Genomic DNA, 19180 nt, shown 5'->3' with positions numbered 1-19180 from the left:
TTCAAAAAATTAGAACAGATGAAAAGAACACTACCTTAAAGACACCAGATAATTAATGCAGAGAGGGGTAAACTGCTACACTGAGGTCAAGAAGTCATAAACACAAACAATATTGAGCTGGATAATGAAAAGATCTACAGTAGCAACAGGCTGAATAATCTATGAGTATGCTTATTTTGTTTGTTACATTTCTATACTGCCCTCCCTTACAGCTCAGGGTGGTTTGCTATAACTATATTATTATTATTATTATTATTATTATTATTATTATTATTATTATTATTCGATTTATTTCCCACCACTCCAACAGGCTCGTGGCGGGTAACAAAAGTCTTAAAATCCCCCATTAAAACCCCCGTTAAAAGACTATAAAAATACCCAACACTGCGGAAAATACCAGTCTCCCCTACCCGAACAAGGGCATTGGGGAATGGAGGGTGATGATGACTCCTTCAAACCCCCCAGGGGGGCAATGTTCTTCCTTGCCAATCCCAGCCTCAACCATAGACCTAGCGGAAGAGCTCCGTTTTACAGGCCCTGCGGAATGCTGACAGCTCCTGCAGGGCCTGCAGCTCACCCGGGAGCTGATTCCAGGCATGAACTTTTATGAACTTCTAGGAATCAAACAAACTGGTTCAGATTTGAGGATTATGATGCAGTAGAGTACTCTAGCATGTGAGAGACACCAAACTCACAAGGGATTTCCTTCTGAGTCTCTTCTACCTGCCTTCTAAGGTTTGCAAGGATTGGATTATTGGGGTCTGAGTTATAGCCTCCCCCAAAGAAGTTTCAGCCCCCAGGAAAGGGCCTCCAGGAAATGATGGGTACAGGAGGTTCAGAAGTATATGTGCAAGATAGAGACATCAAATGGTTTGAAAACTTCCCTATGGTGCTTATTTACCTGCCCACCAAGTTATCTGCAGATTCGACTTAGGACGTTCAAGTTATGGCTCCCAAAAGAACATACCCCTAGGAAAGTACTTTTGGAGTAAATATCAGGTGCAGGTTCAAAAGTTCCACCTACACACATCAGACACACAGAGTTTATTATCCATCTAGTGATGCAGCCCCACACTGAGACTGTGCAAACACAGGGCGTGGAAAACTTTTATCAGCTGTTCCTACAGGGCCCAGAAATGTATATACACCCAATTTCCCTATGATGAATTGGAGGTCTTATTTGAATTTGATGAGCCCCATCCAGGAATGAAAGGGCAATTATAGCCTTAGGAGGGGGGGAGGGTGAGATTCAGTGGTCTGTTCCATCACCCAGCAGTACATCAGAACCATCTTTGGCTAAGACCGTTGGAGACCCCTCTATATCTCCAACGGAGGACTATCGCTTGCATGGAGAGTAGTTGCTCTATATGGTGAAGGAATTTGAAATGGATACTGCTATTTCTGATACATGTTTGATGGACAAGCATTGAGCTGTCACCATTCAGAGAATCCAACTTATATTGAGTTTCCCATTTTGGAGGGAATGGATGAACTTACCATGCCAATTTGGAAGAAGCTGGCTTCTGTTATGCCGGCTCCAAGAAAACTTGATACATTTATGTGTTTATATTTATTTATTTATTTAATTAATTTATATACCATCTTTCCCTGAGGCTCAGGGCAGTTCACATGGAACATAAACAATACATGGAACATTATTTCTAAATAACATATAAAGGAACTGTAACAATAATAACCATAACGATAGCAACCATAAATGAAGGTAACAGTCTATTTCATAACCATTCAAACAGGCCCATGGTTCAGGTTTATGGGTTCTTGAGAGGGATGTTCAGAGGCCCTGCATATGTTACTGATCCCAGTTGACTTCAATTGCCTGGTGGAAGAGCTCCCTTTTGCAGGCCCTACAGAACTGTTTTAGATCTGTTAGGGCCCTGATCTCCTCCGGGAGCAAATTTCATCAGGTGGGGACTAGGACAGAGAAGGCTCTGGCCCTAGTTGAGGCCAAGTGGGCATCTTTTGGGCCAGGGATCATTAGCCCGCTGGCAGTGGCAGAGCATAGGGCTCTTTGGGGGCATAAGCAGAAGGTTAAGAATTACTTTACCAACTACCTTTCAGTTCATCCCCCATATACATCCATGGTGCCGGAAGACACGCAGTTTAAGCAGAGGCCAGGACAGCATTCTGCCCCGTTAGATTGAGAAAGTCATAAGATTACTGCATTGGGGAGGAAGGTTTACTTTTCTGCGGCGTTGGCTTTTTGCATAGAAAACTATCAAACTATAAATGGGGGTTACCAAATGGTACTTTGGGAAGGTCTGCTTGAATATCTCAAACAATTGCCAGAAGAATCTAAGGAGCTAACCAAGCTACTTCAGTCAGAGGTGTTTTGTACTTCCAAACAAGCAATTAGCACAGGCAAACACTCTGCAGAAGTTGTGATTCAGGCCATGGCTTCTGCGATTATTTTGAGGCAGTATTCCTGGCTTCATGGCACTTCCCTGCCCCCAGAGGTCAAGAATTCTCACCAAGGTCGAGAATTTTCTGTTTGAGAGAGATGCTCTCTTCGCAGTAACAACTGATGGCTTCCTTTCATGGCTCAAGAAGAGCAGGCAAACAGCATATTCTTTGCGTTCATTTCCCCTGGTACCGGGCTATTAACACTACCGATTCCAGCAATGGCAACAGGATTTAGCTACCCCATTATTCAGAGGCAATCATATTCATCATCCTGTTCAAGGATCGCTGCCTTGTCGTGACGAAAGGGTTTGCATAGCTCAGTGAAGCTATGAGCTATGCCGTGCAGGGCCAAGATGGACAGGTTATAGCAAACAGCTCTGACAAAAGGTGATCCACTGGAGAAGGAAATGGCAAACCAATCCAGTATCTTTGCCATGAAAACCCAATGGACAGTTCCAAAATGCAAAACTATATGACACCGGAAGATGAGCCCCTCAGGTCGGAAGGTGTCCAATATGCTACTGGGGATGAGCAGACGACTAGTACGAGTAACACCAGAATGAATGAAGCGACTGGGCCAAAGCCGAAAGGAGGCGCAGTTGTGGAGGGTACTGGAGGTGAAAAGGCAGTCCAATGCTGTAAAGACTTTTATTCCATAGAAACCTGGAACGTCAGATCCATGAATCAAGGCAAGCTGGATGTGGTCAAACAAGAGATGACAAGACTGAACATCGACATTTTAGGAATCAGTGAACTAAAATGGACAGGAATGGGTGAATTTAATTCAGATGACCATCAGGTATACTACTGTGGGCAAGAAGAAGAAGAAATGGAGTAGCCTTCATAATCAATAAAATAGTAGGAAAAGCAGTCTTGGGATACAGTCTCCAAAATGACAGAATGATCTCAGTTCGAATCCAAGGCAAACCATTCAACATCACAGTAATCCAGCTCTATGCCCCAAACACTGCTGCTGAAGAAGATGAAGTTGACCAGTTCTATGAAGCCCTACAACACCTTCTAGAAGCAATGCCAAAAAAAATGATGTGCTTATCATCATGGGGGACTGGAATGCTAAAGTAGGAAGCCAAAAGATAACCGGGATAACAGGCAAGTTTGGCCTTGGAGTACAAAATGAAGCAGGGCAAAGGCTGGTAGAATTTTGTCAAGAGAATACAATGGTCATAGCAAACACTCTTTCCCAACAACCCAAGAGATGACTCCACACATGGACAACACCTAATCAACAACACAGTAATCAGATTGACTATGTGTTCTACAGCCAAAGATTAAGTTCTATACAGACAGTAAAAACAAGATCAGGAGCTGATTGTGGTTCAGATCATCAGCTTCTTGTTGCAAAAATTAGGCTTAAATTGAAAAAAGTAGGGAAAAGCACTAGGCTACTCAGTTATAAACTAAATTATATCCCTGAAAAATATACGGTAGAGGTGACAAATAGATTTAAGTAATTAGATCTGATAGACAGAGTGCCTGAAGAACTATGGACGGAAGTTCGTGACATTGTACAAGAGGTAGCAATTAAAACCATCCCAAAGAAAAATAAATGCAAGAAAGCAAAATGGCTGTCTGAGGAAGCTTTACAAATAGAGCTCAGGAGAGAAGGGAAATGAAAGGCAAGGGAGAAAGAGAAAGATACACTCACTTGAATGCAGAATTCCAGAGAATAGCTAGAAGAGATAAGAATGCCTTCTTAAATGAACAGTGCAAACAAATAGAAGAAAACAATAGAATAGGGAGGCTCAGAGATCTCTTCAATAAAATTGGAGATATGAAGAGAATGTTTCATGCAAAGATGGGTTTGATAAAGGACCAAAATGGTAGAGACCTAACAGAAGCAGAAGAGATTTTAAAACAGTGGCAAAATAATACAGAAGCACTATACAAGAGTGACCCCCTTCAAGGATCGCTGCCTTGTTGTGGCAAGGGGGCTTGCGTAGTTCAGTGAAGCTATGAGCTATACCGTGCAGGGCCACCCAAGACGGACAGGTCATAGCTGAGAGCTCTGACAAAAGGTGATCCACTGGAGAAGGAAATGGCAAACCACTCCAGTATCTTTGCCATGAAAACTCTATGGACAGTTCCAATAGGTATAACGATATGACGCTGGAAGATGAGCCCCTCAGGTCGGAAGGTGTCCAATATGCTACTGGGGATGAGCAGACGGCTAGTACGAGTAGCGCCAGAATGAATGAAGCGGCTGGGCCAAAGCCGAAAGGACGCTCAGTTGTGGAAGTAACTGGTGGCGAAAAGACAGTCCGATGCTGTAAAGATTTTTATTCCATAGGAACCTGGAACGTCAGATCCATGAATCAAGGCAAGCTGGACGTGGTTAAACAAGAAATGAGAAGACTGAACATCGACATTTTAGGAATCAGTGAACTAAAGTGGACAGGAATGGGTGAATTTAATTCAGATGACCATCAGGTATACTACTGTGGACAAGAATCTCACAGAAGAAATGGAGTAGCCTTCATAATCAATAAGAGAGTAGGAAAAGCAGTCTTGGGATACAATCCCCAAAATGACAGAATGATCTCAGTTCGAATCCAAGGCAAACCATTCAACATCACAGTGATCCAGGTCTACGCCCCAACCACTGCTGCTGAAGAGGATGAAGTTGATCAGTTCTATGAAGCCCTACAACACCTTCTAGAAGCAACGCCAAAAAATGATGTGCTTATCATCATGGGGGATTGGAATGCTAAAGTAGGAAGCCAAAAGATAACCGGCATAACAGGCAAGTTTGGCCTTGGAGTACAAAATGAAGCAGGCCACAGGCTGGTAGAATTTTGTCAAGAGAATACAATGGTCATAGCAAACACTCTTTTCCAGCAACCCAAGAGACGACTCTACACATGGACATCACCAGACGGTCAACACAGAAATCAGATTGACTATGTGCTCTGCAGCCAAAGATGGAAAAGTTCTATCCAGTCAATAAAAACAAGACCAGGAGCTGATTGTGGTTCAGATCATGAGCTTCTTGTTGCAAAATTTAGGCTTAAATTGAAGAAAGTAGGGAAAAGCACTAGGCCACTCAGGTATGAACTAAATCATATCCCCGACGAATACACAGTGGAGGTGACAAATAGATTTAAGGAATTAGATCTGATAGACAGAGTGCCTGAAGAACTATGGACGGAGGTTCGCAACATTGTACAAGAGGTAGCACCTAAAACCATCCCAAAGAAAAAGAAATGCAAGAAATCAAAATGGCTGTCTGAGGAAGCTTTACAAATAGCTAAGGAGAGAAGGGAAGTGAAAGGCAAGGGAGAAAGAGAAAGATACACCCAATTGAATGCAGAATTCCAGAGAAAAGCTAGAAGAGATAAGAATGCTTTCTTAAATGAACAGTGCAAACAAATAGAAGAAAACAATAGAATGGGGAGGACCAGAGATCTTTTCAAGAAAATTGGAGATATGAAGAGAACGTTTCATGCAAAGATGGGTATGATAAGGGACCAAAATGGTAGGGACCTCACAGAAGCAGAAGAGATTAAACAAAGGTGGCAAAATTATACAGAAGAACTATACAAGAGCGAGCTTAACATCCCTGATGACCACAATGGGGTAGTTACTGACCTGGAGCCAGACATCCTGGAATGTGAAGTCAAATGGGCCTTAGGAAGTCTGAGCAACAATAAAGCTAGTGGTAGTGACAGCATTCCAGTTGAACTATTCAAAATCTTAAAGGACGATGCAGTAAAAGTGCTACACTCAATATGCCAGCAAATTTGGAAAACTCAACAATGGCCACAGGATTGGAAAAGGTCAGTTTACATTCCAATCCCAAAGAAGGGCAATGCCAAAGAATGTTCAAACTACCGCACCATTGCACTAATTTCTCATGCTAGCAAAGTTATGCTCAAAATCCTACAAGCTAGGCTCCAGCAATATGTGGACCGAGAACTTCCAGAAGTACAGGCAGGATTTCGAAGAGGCAGAGGAACTAGAGATCAAATTGCCAACATACGCTGGATCATGGAGAAAGCTAGGGAGTACCAGAAGAACGTCTACTTCTGCTTCATTGACTATGCTAAAGCCTTTGATTGTGTGGAGCACAACAAATTGTGGCAAGTTCTTAAAGAGATGGGAATACCAGAGCATCTTATTTGTCTCTTGAGAAATTTATATGCAGGTCAAGAAGCAACAGTGAGAACTGAACATGGAATCACTGACTGGTTCAAAATTGAGAAAGGAGTTCGGCAAGGCTGTATACTGTCGCCTTGCCTATTTAACTTGTATGCAGAGCACATCATGAGAAATGCGGGATTAGAGGAGTCACAAATTGGGATCAAGATTGCAGGGAGAAATATCAACAACCTCAGATATGCAGATGATACCACTCTAATGGCAGAAAGTGAAGAGGAACTAAAGAGCCTGTTGATGCGGGTGAAGGAGGAGAGTGCAAAAGTTGGCTTGAAACTCAACATCAAGAAAACAAAGATCATGGCATCCGGCCCTCTCAATTCCTGGCAAATAGAAGGGGAAGAAATGGAGATAGTGACAGATTTTATTTTCCTGGGCTCCAAGATCACTGCAGATGGGGACTGCAGCAAAGAAATTAAAAGACGCTTGCTCCTGGGGAGGAAAGCTATGGCAAATCTAGACAGCATCCTAAAAAGCAGAGACATCACCCTGCCAACAAAAGTGCGTTTAGTCAAGGCTATGGTCTTCCCAGTTGCAATGTATGGCTGCGAAAGTTGGACCATAAGGAAGGCCGAGCGTCAAAGAATTGAGGCTTTTGAACTCTGGTGCTGGAGAAGACTCTTGCGAGTCCCTTGGACTGCAAGGCGAACAAACCGGTCAGTCCTAGAGGAGATCAGCCCTGACTGCTCTTTAGAAGGCCAGATCCTGAAGATGAAACTCAAATACTTTGGCCACCTCATGAGAAGGAAGGACTCCCTGGAGAAGAGCCTAATGCTGGGAGCGATCGAGGGCAAAAGAAGAAGGGGACGACAGAGAATGAGGTGGCTGGATGGAGTCACTGAAGCAGTAGGTGCAAACTTAAATGGACTCCGGGGAATGGTAGAGGACAGGAAGGCCTGGAGGATCATTGTCCATGGGGTCGCGATGGGTCGGACACGACTTCGCACATAACAACAACAACATACAAGAGTGAGCTTAACATCCCTGATAACCATGAGGTGGTAGTCACTGACCTGGAGCCAGACATCCTGGAATGTGAAGTCAAATGGGCCTTAGGAAGTCTGAGCAACAATAAAGCTAGTGGAGGTGACAGCATTCCAATTGAACTATTCAAAATATTAAAAGATGATGCAGTAAAAGTGATACACTCAGTATGGCAGCAAATTTGGAAAACTCAACAGTGGCCACAGGATTGGAAAAGGTCAGTTTACATTCCAATCCCAAAGGCAATGCCAAAAAATGTTCAAACTACCGCACCATTGCACTCATTTCTCATGCTAGCAAAGTAATGCTCAAAATCCTACAAGCTAGGCTCCATCAATATGTGGGCTGAGTACTTCCAGAAAGTTCTTCCAGAGAGCCAGTTTGGTGTAGTGGTTAGGAGTGCGGACTTCTAATTTGGCATGCCAGGTTCAGTTCTGCGGTCCCCCACATGCAGCCAGCTGGGTGACCTTGGGCTCATCACAGCACTGATAAAACTGTTCTGACCGAGCTATGATATCAGCGCTCTCTCAGCCTCACCCACCTCACAGGGTGCCTGTTGTGGGGAGAGGAAAGGGAAGGCGAATGTAAGCCGCTTTGAGCCTCCTTTGGGTAGGGAAAAGCAGCATATAAGAATCAACTCTTCTTCTTCTTCTTCTACAGAAGTACAGGCAGGATTTTGAAGAGGCAGAGGAACTAGAGATCAAATTGCCAACATACGCTGGATCATGGAGAAAGCTAGGGAGTTCCAGAAGAACATTTACTTCTGCTTCATTGACTATGCTAAATCCTTTGATTGTGTGGAGCACAACAAATTGTGGCAAGTTCTTAAAGAGATGGGAATACCAGAGCATCTTATCTGTCTCTTGAGAAACCTATATGCAAATCAAGAAGCAACTGTGAGAACCGGGCATGGAATCACTGGTTCAAAATTGAGAAAGGAGTTCAGCAAAGCTGTATACTGTCATCTTGCTTATTTAACTTGTATGCGGAGCACATCATGAGAAAGGTGGGGTTAAATGAGTCACAAATTGGGATTAAGATTGCAGGGAGAAATATCAACAACCTCAGATATGCAGATGATACCACTCTAATGGCAGTAAATGAAGAGGAACTAAAGAGCCTCTTGATGCGGGTGAAGGAGGAGAGTGGAAAAGTTGGCTTGAAACTCAACATCAAGAGAACAAAGATCATGGCATCCGGCCCTCTCAATTCCTGGCAAATAGATGGGGAAGAAATGGAGATAGTGACAGAATTTATTTTCCTGGGCTCCAAAATCACTGCAGATGGGGACTGCAGCAAAGAAATTAAAAGACACTTGCTCCTGGGGAGAAAAGCTATGGCAAATCTAGACAGCATCCTAAAAAGCAGAGACATCACCCTGCCAACAAAAGTGCGTCTAGTCAAGGCTATAGTCTTCCCAGTTGCAATGTATGGCTGTGAAAGTTGGACCATAAGGAAGGCTGAGTGTCAAAGAATTGAGGCTTTTGGACTCTGGTGCTGGAGAAGACTCTTGCGAGTCCCTTGAACTGCAAAGCAAACAAACCGGTCAGTCCTAGAGGAGATCAGCCCTGACTGCTTCTTAGAAGGCCAGATCCTGAATATGAAGCTCAAATACTTTGGCCACCTCATGAGAAGGAAGGACTCCCTGGAGAAGAGCCTAATGCTGGGAGCGATTGAGGGCAAAGGAAGAAGGGGACGACAGAGAATGAAGTGGCTGGATGATGTAACTGAAGCAGTCAGTGCGAACTTAAATGGACTCCGGGGAATGATAGAGGACAGGAAGGCCTGGAGGATCATTGTCCATGGGGTTGCGATGGGTCGGACACGACTTCGCACCTAACAGCAACAACATATGCATCAGGCATCACAGTATCATTCCTATCAATATCAGTGTTTCAAAAAGAGATGACAGACCCCGAAGACAAAAGATTCTCAATCAACCCAAAGAGATATACCCCATCAACAGTAGAGGTTATGACTATCTGCTGTTTCTGGAGCTGGCCAAGTTTATTTTCTTGATTGTTTGGTTGCCTTTGTTCCTGTTTGGGACTCATTAACAGCAGATTCCTGGGTTCATTTGATTTTTCACCAAGGTTATTGTTTACAGTTTTCTTGTTTTCCTTCATGGCAGTAGGTTTCTGAGGCACAGGATAACATTTTCCCCACATTAATGTCCTCAGTTCAAAAAACTGCTTTATAAGGGGAGCCTTGAGGAGGTCCCTGATAGCCTACGGTCCTTGGGATTCTGTTCAAGTTTTTTTTTGTTGTCCAGAAGTGGGATGGGGGATCTCGTCCGATTCCTTGATTTAGAGACACTTAAAATTTCACATGGTCTCCTTGCCTACTGTCATCAAATCCCTTTCATTAGGGATCTGGCTTGCAGTGCTGGATCTCAAGGATGCATGTTTTCACATTGTCATCTATCCAGGGGATAGAAAATATCTTAGGTTCCAGCTCATATCCCAGGTCTTCCAGTATACAGTGTTACCTTTTGTCTTGGCTATGTTTCTGAGGGTCTTCACGAAGTGTATGGCAGTAGTCATGTTCCTTTGTCACAATGGCATGACTATTATCCCTTAGTTGAATGATTGGCTTCTTGTGGGTCCCACAGTCCAGAGCTTACAATCCCAGATTCATTTCATGGACGAGACTGCCATAATATTCCCCACTATTATGTATGGGTGTAAAAGTTGGTCAGTGAAGAAAGTAGGCAGGAAGAATGTTGAGTCATTTGAAATATGGTGTTGGATAGTTTTATGGATGCCAAGTGCTGCCCAAAAGACAAATCAGTAGGTCCTAAACCAACTCCAGCCGAAACTCTTCCTAGCGGCTAAGATGACCAAACTGAGGCTATCATATTGCATTTGGGGAAGACAAGAGTTAAGGGAAAATTCCATAATCGTTAGTAACTGTGGAAGGAAAAGAGGAATACCCAAGATGAGATGGACTGACTCTATCAAAGAAGCTATGACCCTCAGTTTGCAAGACCTAGGATGCTCTAGAGGTCATTAATTCATACTGTCATCATAAACTTGACAGCACTTATCACACACAAAGGTCTCATTAAGCCCTCTTTTATTTGGTATGTCCAAGTCATTAATATTGAAGTAAAGATACTTGATCTTCATCATGCAGCCAAATAACAAATATTTCTCAATATTATCGTAGTGTTGTCTTTTATGAGGAATTTGGGGCTGTTTCAGTTATAAGCTTGATAAATCGCTGTGTTTTTGTCTTACAGTAACCCATTCCGTTTTAACAACCCATCAAACTTAATACCCATCAAACTTAATGTGCCTTAGTTAGACTTTAATATTTTCTTTTTCATTCCCTGCTGTAGAAACACACTTATGAATCAAAATAGCTGCTGAAGGTAAACAAGTATACCCTCTCAGCCGCCTATTAAAATCTGCCCTTACCAATTAAAACCGATTCCTACTGATTCATCAACTATGAACTAGAATATGGATTGATGTCTGTTTAATTACTGATTCTTGTGTTCTACACAGGCAATATTGTGTGAGTGACTATCAGTACTTATCATTTAGGGGAATACTTCTCTTCTTCATCTCCACTATAATCTTTCTAGAATGTGTTTAGTATCAGTAATTCAACATTTTTAAAGTCACAGCCTATTATGATATCCATGCTTTTCATAGTATCATATACCCCTTTTATTTCTTATTCTATTGTTCATCGTTCTGCTGCATATGAATCAGTGATCTGCAAAATTGCTGCAATCATCCTCTTCATCTGTCAATTACCCCTTTGTGCATTATTGGTCTTCTTACAAACATTTCTCCTTGTATAACCATCATCCCATTGTATACAACGTAGGGAAAACAATACAATTTGAAGCCCCTCCTCATAGTTGAAGGACGCAGCAGCCAGCCTACACAAACAACAAGCAACAAGCAATAATTCAAAACCATTGCAAGAACATATTGTCGTGTCATTTTTTTACCGCTATGTTATTATATTGTGCATTTTAATGTTGATGTTTTTTTGTGTGTGGGGGGGGGATGTATTTGAACGTAGTTTGTAACCTGCCACAAGCCGGTTTGCCGGGGGTGGTGGGCAATAAGTCCAATAATAAATAAAATAAATAAAATTTAAAAATACTTCTTTACTATTTTAGTGGAGGACTTAATCTATTCTGTTAAAAGTTATTTTCCAAAGGTAGATGACATTTTGTAACTCCTCTAGATTCAAAGTGAGTAGCCGTGTTGGTCTGAAGCAGCAGGACAAATGTAGAGTCCAGTGCCACCTTTAAGACCAACAAAGTTTCATTCAATGTATGAGCTTTCGTGTGCAGGCACGCTTCTTCATTGTATCTGAGGTGCCACTGGACTCTCCTGTAGGCATTTTATTCTACAGATATTATATTCTATAGGCAAGCACAAAGGTGGCAAATTTTGGTTTCAAGTGGATCAGCATAGTGCCTAATCAACATAAATACCACTTGTCAATAGATTGCCTTCCCTACGTAGGCAACAACATCTGCGCGCCATTTGTCAAACATCACAACACTTTATTCCCCATTTCCATATTGGATAGAAGGCAGCAAACACCTAGGTTTTAAAATACAAGCCAGAATTTTTAATATTTAAATATTTTAATATCTAATTAATTGTATGGACATGTTGTTAGCCGCCCTGAGGCCCAGGGGAAGGGCAGCATAAAATAAATAAAAGTGAATTGGGCAGAACACTTCAAAGAACAGAACTGATATGCTTAGCATACACTTACAGATAAAACAAATGTTTTATCTGGTCATAGCTCCTGGGCCATATCCCAGATGCCCAGTGTTTTTTTTAATGTCCTGGTTTGTTTTAATAGCTTGCTTTTTTTATAATAATCATTTATTTTTATGCTTTTAGGGAAATATATAATTTGTAAGCTACCTTGAGCAGGACTCTGGAAATGTGGTATATATGAATTTATATAAATAAAGAGTTAAAAATAAATAAGTTGGAGGATGTAAGGGCATGACATTATTGCCCACTTTCCCCTTTTCACATAGCCCTTTGGCTCCCCACCCATGTAGAAGTCTCTAGCCTATGACTGTATAAATATTTGGGGAAAGGTGATAATACAGGTTAGGGATTACTTCTTTAACAATGAAACCTGGGCATACAGAGAATCTGATAAATAGTGTTATAATGCTGATAATAGTTCAATAATCAATTGCTGATCTTTTCAAATAAACTTCTGATGACAGGAGAAGGCTTCTTTCATGGGGGACTGGGACACAGAAAATGGCTCAGGTGCATTTGAGACGGGGAAATCCTAGATTTTCCTGTCCCATTGAATTACCCTCAGCCTCTGATATGATTTTACCCAAGGATAGAAGGGTGGGACCCAGTGAAAAACCAGAACAATAACCAGAATAGAGGACACTATATGGAACCAAACTAGTTGAATTCAGCATAGTAATTTGACCCACAAAGTCTTCAGTCTTCAATACAATATATTTAAACTGTAGGTCTCAGAAGCTGTTGACATTATCACTGGAAACATCAGTTCAGGCTTTCTTGATCACATTTCCTGGAAATAATGTTCATTGATTTCAATGGAACTTACTCCCAAGGACATTTATTCAAGATGAAAAAGTTAAGCAAATTATAAAGGCAAAGAACCATGTTGCTGGAAATAAACATGTTGTCATGCCCACCCAAGTGTATCATGACCATGAGGGGGAAAAAAACAGCTATTAACATGTTCTATCAAAGAAATTCAGGGGGTGTAGCTGGGGCATGCTGAATTCAGCCCAGATGGACCTTCGGCATTTCAAGACAAATAATTTGCTGCCCTCAGGAGTGCAGAATAAAATAAAATTGTGTGGGCTGTGATCAGTGCTTAGAATTGATGTGCATCCTTGCCTTGTTAAGGTTCTGGAAGGCACATTTCACTCCCATGTAGGAGCAGATATTCTTACCATCATGTTATGCTGGGGTCTGCCATGGCAAATTGCGCCCCCCCCCCAGAAGTGACACAGCCTATAGGAAGCCTACTTCCTCTCAATCATGGATGGGGGACCTCTTCCTCCTTTCCTGTCCTTCCTACAGTGCAATACTGGGTGATAAGTGGGTTAAGTATTCTCCCACCATCTTGGGACAGAGGGACAAGGACAGCAGGAAGTTGTTTCCTCATGGCATGTGGGAATGATCAGAGGTGTCCAAAATCCATGGGGCAACTCTGCTAAATACTTAGGAATGAATTCAGAGGTTGTTGTCATGATTATTCTGCCATCTGAGAATAATCTTGCCCCCCTACCCAGTTTAAGAGTTGTTTACTAGTAAAATTAGGGTAGCCTCAGTTAGAGACTGCAAGCATGAGACAAAAGGAAGTTAGACTGGCCAGGATAAAGGCAGGGATAAATCAGGTAATACATGGCTGAATTGCAGTCATGGAATAAAATGACTAGTTAGCCATTGAATACCTAAGCCTTAGCATAAAAAGACAAAGCAAAGAGATTAATCATTCAAACATAGATATTCTTCTAGGACATTTAAATTCGATTGCCCAGCCTGGATCATGCATAACAGAACAGGACCCCCGAAGATCTCAAAACATGGAATGAAAAATGGCTATTGAAATCATGCCCTTAGAATCATAGAATAATAGAGTTCAAAGGGATCTCCTGGATCATCTAGTCCAACCCCCTTTGCAGGACACTCACAACCCTTGCTTTGACCATTTCCGTATTAGGAAACTTACCTTCTTTTAGCCTCCCTGTGGATTTCCTTTAGATGATGTGAGTTGACTCTAGCAATTCTGCATTTGAGCCTTCCTCCCTTCATTTCTCAGGCTGAAATTCATAACATATCTTCCTCACTGAAGCAGCCTCCCATTATGTTTTGTTCTTTTCAAAAAATGTATATTTTGCAAAATGGTGCCTGCTTGCACCTTTGTTTTCTTTGAGCCCCTTCATCCCACCATTCTGTGACCTTGATTGCCTCCTTCTTCCCTACAAAGTGTCCTGAATGTAACTAAAAAAAAACCCTGCTATGCAAGACTATTTGATTGCTTTTTAAAAAAACCCATAGAAACAGTGCTATAATGCTATCATCCCTTTTTAAAGCCCTTTAAAAAAGAAGGCAGATGTTTCAGAAGAGCGGGAGGGAGGGAGGACAGCATTGAGGAAAGGGGCATTCCCAAATGACTCAAAATGGCAGACACAGGGAAAACCCTGGTTACACGCATTTCTGTATTAGGCAGCTCCAAATTAGACCCTTCTTGAAAAGATGAGATCTGGTTTTCTGGGGATTCCTTTACTGTGGGGCAAGTGAGGGGGCAATTCAGGACTGTGGCTGAAGCAGAAAATTTTAGTGCAGAAATGGACCCAAAAGCTGATCCTTTAAAAATGCAAATCCAAATGATATCTCTTCTGAGGACACAGTCTCTGTATGGCTCCCACTCTCTTCATCTGAAAAGACTTCTGTTTTGACAACTCCTGGAGCACACTTTCTCTCTGCCTACTGCCATCCATTTAACTCCCCACTTAGGCAGTCCTGTGGTTATTTCAGACGAAGCTGTTTTTTTGTTTCTATTGCGTTGCAGGGGCCTATTTATGCACCTCAATAATACATGGGCACAACCACTTTGGCAAAAAATCGGCCACAGCCTTTATTTAACAAGTGAGCGTGGCGCCCAAAATGGGATTGGATCATACCCCCTTGCGATCAGCCGACCACAAGGCTCCCCGTCAATAGGCCCCTGATCCCCCAGGTAGCCACTGACAATTCCAAGGTGGCTTCTCCTTTGGCACCCAATGAGCTCTCGCCTCTGAGGGTTACCAATCACCACCTGGAGATGCAAACCCTCCACGAGTCATGCATCTCCGTAGCCCCTTTACAGGAGCTCCAAAACCTCGGGGGAGGCCAGCACGCAGACTCAGCCACCCCTAAATGATCCACTTATGAGCTGCAAACCGCAGACTGTGACAAATAACATAAACTTTGCGACTAAACACTACAATAGCTTATAAACAGACATTGTTTGGTTTTTTTGTTTGGTTTTTGGTTTGTTCGATTCATTTTGCCCTGTATCCCCTTCCCTATACTATTTCTTCTATTCTCATATCCCCACCTTTTCCTGATTCCTTCTTTCTTCCTATCTACCCTTCTACCTGCCATTCATCTTCAGTTATTTTGATTATTTCTTCAAATTGGGGACCCAAAGCTGCTTACAATATTCTCCTCACCTCCAATTTATCCTAGCAACAAGACTATGAAATAAGTTAGGCTAAGAATGTGCAATTGGCGAAGTGAGTTTACATGGAGGAGTGTTGTTTGAATGTGGGTCTCCCAGATCCTGGTCTGTAACCACAACATCACACTGTTCAATAGCAAATTGAGCCTGGGTGAGTCATGCAATCTGCCTGATAACAAGTTGTTCAGTGGTTCCTGGTTGGACTGGCCCATTGAGTTGTCCCTGAAAGGCCAAAGCAGGACAGGAAATGGACCTGTCCCCTCCCTCTGTCTTTTAATTGCTGCAATACTGTGCATTTGCCTGCCAATGACCACCATGGAAAACAATTTCTTAAAACCACAAGTGCGACTCCTATTATTTTGTGCAGCTAACTCCTCATTTTTTTTTTCAGAGTTCAATTTTTTCTGCAATCCTGAGGCATTTTTTTAGAGTTGTAAAAAGATCCGTCTTGTCTCTTCATAGCTCCAATCTCCAGATTTTTACCATATTAAGTATTATATATATTGGTATTTCCATGTTTAAAAAATACCACGGGACTTCAAGACCTACATTAAGTTTTGTATATAATTTTCATACACATCCAGCTGCTATCATATTATAGGAGGTGTTTTCCTACTGCTACTTTAAAGTGCGACTTCAAAGTTATACCTAATGCATATCAAATGTCATTCATTTCAGCTAATGTTGGTTGATTCTTATATAAGATTTAGTACAGTGCCTATGTTAGCTGTAATTGAAATGTCCAGGAAACTAATTTGGTGGAATTGAAAGGGATAGAAGCCAAATTCTGGATTCTTGCTTTCTGTAGCAGAGTTTATGTTTTAATCTTTTTTCTTTGTTTCAGTTATCACTAGCAACTAATCAGAACCTACCAACAAAATATCAGTAGATTTAATTTATACAGATCATATTTATGATGAACAAGAATGAAAGGTTTATGGCAAGAAAAAAATTGCAATTAATAGTGGGGGATGTGCTGCCAACTTTTATTATGTAAATTAGAAACATTACAAAATTATTTAATGCTCCTGAGTGGGAAATGTTCTGTGCAGAGAGACTGAGTTGATTCTGTCTAAACTAATGACTGTTGAGTTTATGTGAAGTCTAATATATTTTTGGCTTGCACCAGATGTAGGAGGGATGATAAAATAGATATGCCAAGAACTGACTCCTCTGGAGATCTGTCATGAGAATCAAATCATGAGATCGTATTACTTCTAAATACCACAGTAAAATTTATGATCCCTTCCTACTGATGGGATTTGTTGCCATAGGCTGAAGTCCACAGAATGGCCTTAAACTGGAGGGGGGGAACAGATGCAGCATTAGAGCTTTGCATTGCGATGGAGAGAGAGATTCTCCATCTTGCCATGTCCTACCGCTGGGGATGCCAGCCACAGTTACTGGTGAAACATTGGGGACTAAAATTACCAGACCACAGCAACACAGCCTAGAATACCCACAACAGTTAGCATAGTTGTTTTCCTCCTTCTAGTATTCTGTAGGGCTTATACAAGCCCCAAACTGTCCCCTGCATATTCACAGTCCTAGTACCCCAGATTGCACTGTATTAGGGCTATATTATTCTAGGACACTTTGGGCCATTTATGTTACCACTTTGAAAAGTATTGTATCATTTATTTATTTGCTTGGGAATGTTTATCCCACCCTTTCAAGGAGGTGTATATATAAGGTATATATCTCCCCCTCAACTTTAGAGCAAACAAAGTATTAAACAATAGTCATTTTAATAGATGGAGTTTAAGTAATCTGGCTCATCTCCTAGGCATGGCTGGATAAAATTTGCTCATATTACTTCCCCTTGTTATGTGGAAAACTGGGTCATAATAAAGCATATATTTTGTTTCATGGAGAAGTTGCCAATCATGATTTCTTATAAAAAAAATCTCCAAGAAACTGAGGGAAAAACTCCCAAAATGTCAATTTTGTATTTGGCCATTCTTCCTGAGTGAAGTAAATCATATTAATTCAGAATACTGATATGACATTCCTGATTGTATTCATAGTAAAAGTATAGACATTAGAAAATATATTCATTTAGTCATGGGTATAAATAACCTATGAAAATACTAAATTAAAACTAAAACATATACATAATGTCAGTGTAGAAGAAAGAATAGTTTTGAGGAAACAACCAGCCTAAATTTGGTTCACGTGGATTTGAAGAATGTATACATGATTATTTCAATTTGCAAGAATGGAATTCACATGTATAGACATATTTATTTATTATTAAACAGATCCAGCCAATCTGAAGCCTTCCTCCAGCCTAAGGAGCCTTTCCCGAATTTGAGGAGCTTTCCATTGGTGGAAGATCCACTTTCATTGGAGGAAGGCTTCCACCATTGCTGAGTGGCATGGCTGGATCCAACTCTATATTTCTTTCCTACTTTATAAACCAAAATTAGCCCCCAAAGAAGTTCACATAAATCATAAATAATTCTAGTACAAATGACCAAAGAAATTAAATACAATATCTTTCTCCATGGGAGTTGATTTCAGATCCATTGCAGGAATGCCTTCCTTCTTCTAGCTCTTTATGTGATACCCTCATCAACGGCAGTAGAAGGCTAAAGACATTTCCTGTGAAAATTTAATCCAGGCACACTAGAAGATTATTGAAGGCTGTTAGGAGCTGGGCTCACATACGTTGGAGGAGTGGCTGGATACTTTCAGGCTTCTGCTGTAGCACACTATAGCACAATCAATAAGCTGCCAAGAGATATCATATTATCATCTTCATGCTGCCTTGAAATAGTTAATATGTTATTGGAGAGTTTTTAGTAGTATAGCATTAAGTCAATAATGCTTATTAATGCATACTTTCTTAGGTATTTGTTGTAGAGTTCAAATCAGACACCTAACATCTCTGATTATAACATTCAGTTTTCAACAATTAATAACATTCCTGTTATATTAAAATAATGGTAGCATATATTTGGTGTAGGGCCATAACAGGCAATTAAAGCAGATTAATTTTGAGAAGAAATTTGGAAGAAAAACATTCTTGCCTATATTTTAATTTCATTTTCCCCTGGCTTTAAAAGCTATCATCAACAGTTAATTTTATGTGCTGCTGATAACATTCATAAAGGGCTCAAAATGCTTGTCCCCAAAGTCCAGATTTGTATGGAGAAAACTAAATGATAGAATCTTTCGAGTGATGTAAATGTGGATGTTAGATGTAGCCTAGTCTTATATGGTATGTTTTCTATATTAGACATACCATGATAGCCATCAAACTTGATATAGTAGCATATGTATGTATTCTGCCATTCATTCCTGATTTGACAATCTGGAACTCCATCTCCTCCAACACTTCCCCTATCTTAAGAAAATTCATTCAACCTGACACAGGCAATGTCAG

General features: G+C 41.2%; 1 long non-coding RNA gene across 1 annotated transcript in view; it reads left to right on the top strand.

The window, feature by feature from the left end:
- Positions 1–19180, top strand: part of LOC143823441 (uncharacterized) — a 28687-nt gene that overhangs the window by 9150 nt on the left and 357 nt on the right. The window lies entirely within an intron of this gene.

This window comes from Paroedura picta, chromosome 1, assembly GCF_049243985.1.
Source record: "Paroedura picta isolate Pp20150507F chromosome 1, Ppicta_v3.0, whole genome shotgun sequence".
Lineage (NCBI taxonomy): Eukaryota > Metazoa > Chordata > Lepidosauria > Squamata > Gekkonidae > Paroedura > Paroedura picta.
This window is presented reverse-complemented; position numbering and strand designations above follow the sequence as displayed.